This window comes from Octodon degus, unplaced genomic scaffold (genome assembly GCF_000260255.1).
Source record: "Octodon degus isolate 3935 unplaced genomic scaffold, OctDeg1.0 scaffold00182, whole genome shotgun sequence".
Lineage (NCBI taxonomy): Eukaryota > Metazoa > Chordata > Mammalia > Rodentia > Octodontidae > Octodon > Octodon degus.
The window spans coordinates 3,516,372-3,519,304 of NW_004524758.1; positions in this window are offsets into that span (position 1 = coordinate 3,516,372).

The following is a 2,933-nucleotide window of genomic DNA, read 5'->3' on the forward strand; positions in this document are numbered from 1 at the left end:
GCCCTGCCTTCTCGGGATGGACTGGTGCCCTCCCCACCTGGCAGTGGACAACCCCAAGCATTGGCTCTGTCTTCCCCTTTGGAATTCCCCACTCTACAATTACAGTTCGGGAGAGGTCTGTCTTTCAGCTTCCCCTCGCCTCCACTCTGCAGGAACTCTCTGGAGACACCTGCTGGAGACGGAGGTAAAAAAAAAAAAAAAAAAAAACCCTCTCATCTCTGGCTGCCTGGACTCTGCCTGGCCTAAGACAAGACACCAAAAGGTCAACGTCAGGCCTCGGAAGGGACTGTCTATCTGGAATTAACAATCGCACATCCCTGGGCGGCCAGTACAGGCCGTGGGCCCCATCTCAGCCAGCGGTAGTCCCACAGGAAGCCCTGGGTGAGGCCTCCACCGCTGCAGATGCGTGGCAGCTCCTGCGCACCCCAGCCCCACACCCTCCCCGGTGGAGCGATCCATGACCCACGAAGCCTTTATTAGCTCTTTCAGCTCCATTTAACTACGCAAATGGCTTGGTCACAGCTGACTGGTCCCAAATTTGCCAGTGATTTTCTTTTAATTTACCGTGGCTCAGTCCCCCTGTAATACAGGTAGAGGAGGCATATTTGTCCCCAAACTTCCCTCCTGGGGTTAATCATGCACAGAACAAAACTCCATTTGAGCTACTTAATGATTTCATTTCCACCCCAGGTTTGAAGGCACTGGGGCTAAAATACCAATGCAGGCCCCTTTCTCCCTACTCTAGATGCCTGCGTGGGGGAGAGGAGGGAGCCTGCCACACTGCACCTATGCCCAGCCAGGCAGAACTGTCCTCTCTGGAACAGCCGGCCGCTCGCTTCCTGGTGCACCCTGTCCCCTGGAAGTCGTGCCTGTCTCCTGGGGTTGTTTTCACACACACCCTCAGGACTGTGCAGTCACTTCCCAGCCCATTCTGACATCTCCTTGCCCAGCCCACTCCCAGCTGCAGACGACGCCCGTGCCTTCCCCACAGGACACTTCCGGTGCCTTGCAAGCCAGCAAGCACGTGCAGAAGGTCGCTTCAAGTCACCTTCTTTGGCAACCTGTGGATTCTTTTCCTCTCTGGCAGAGAAAAGCAGTCCCGCCTATATCTTGTGCACTGGGCTTCTGCACACACACACGCTTTCTAGTGACTGGTCCCTGTGTGATTTCATGAATGCGGGTGTGGACTGTGCATGTAACTAAACTGAGATGCTCACGGTATCTGTGTCCCAAATGGTGCTAAAATTCGTCCCAGGCCCTGGCTGGTCCTAAGGAGCACCAGGTCACCTCCGAGAAGTGGTTTGCGTGGGCTTGGCGCCCTCTGGCGGTACAGCGCGGAACGAGGCAGCCTCCAGCGAAGGAGTACACTGAGAACGTCCCCCAGGCCATGAGGGCCCCTCCCGCCGGCCGGCAGCAGCCCTCTGCACCCGGAGCACCCTGGCCAGCCCCTCATTTCACGACCCCGCTGGCCCAGCGTCCACCTAAACTGAGGAGGCTGAAGACAGGAGGATTACTACGAGTCCAAGCTGCGAAGTGAGACCCTGTACCAAATACATTAAAAAAAGAAAGAAAGCAAACACAACCCTTATCTTACAGCTGTAGAACCAGAAGTTCAGAGAAGTTAAGTGTACGTCCAGACTGGGCTCGGTGGCTTGCTCAGCAAGCCTGGAGGCTGGTCAGCACGGCACGCCACATCCCAGCGTGAGGCCCAAACTGAGCTGACCCAATAGCCAAGCCAGGCCAGCTGCCTTAGCTGAGGCTGAATGTCACCCGACAGCCTACCAGGGACGCTGGCCCTTCCTGCAGTGCAGGTCACAGCCAGGCTCAACCGCCCCCCCCCGGCTCTGCACATATGTCCCCTTCTCTACGCGCTACCCTGTGAGAGCCAGCACAGAGGGGGGGAATGTGGAAGGCCCACTGTGGGGGCTAAGTGTGGCCCTACTCCGACCTTCTCCGAGACCACCCCAGGGCAGTGGTTGGGAACCCCCTGCGGCCATCTAAACGTATGTCCTGGCTAAGCTGGAATGTAATGCCTGTGTTTCAAAGGGAAAACATTTAACTTCTCTGAACTTCTGGTTCTACAGCTGTAAAATAAAGGCTGTGTTAGCTTTCTTTCTTTTTTTAATGTATTTGGTACAGGGTCTCACTTCACAGTTCGAACTCATGTTAACCCTCCTGTTTTCAGCCTCCCCAGCATTGGTATTATAAGCATGAGCCACTACATCCACCAGGACGTGTGTTAGTTTTCTCTCCTTGTATGAAATGCCTGAGAAAAGAAAGAATGCTAGTTTGGCTCCTCGCTTCAGAGGTATCAGTCTCAGCACTCAGGAGGCTGAGGCAGGAGAATCGCACTGAGTTCAAGGCTGGCCTGGGTCATAAGCCAGCCTGGGCTGCATCCCTGTCTCAAAAAGATTTATTTATTTTTTTACTCCTCAGAAACCATGCACACAAGCCCAGAGGGGAGTGATAGAAAACATCACCAACCTGGAATTCCATATTCTTCCAACTGAGTGGAAATAGAAATGTTCAACAAAGTGCAGAGAAGCTGTCACTAGTATATGTGTACCCCGAAGAGGAGGGAAATTTCATGGCCCCAAACTCTGACCTACAAAAAGAAAGGCGCTAGAGAAGGAACAAGTGGAGGGAAGATAAATTCCTGAAGCAACTCAGCAAACTTTCCCAGGAAGTCCTGTCCCACCCACACCAGCACCCAGCCAGGGGGACCAGGGCACCCACTCTGCCTTCACCGCACGCTGCAATGGCCCCTCCCACCCAACTGCCAGCCCTGTGTCCCCAGAGCCAGAGCATTATAGGAAAGGAGGAAAGGAGGCAAGGAGGCAGGGAGAGAAAGAGGAAGGGAGGGAAGGAAGGAGGGAGGGAAGGGGGAGAGAGAGAGAGAGAGAGAGAGAGAGAGAGAGAGAGAGAGAGAGAGA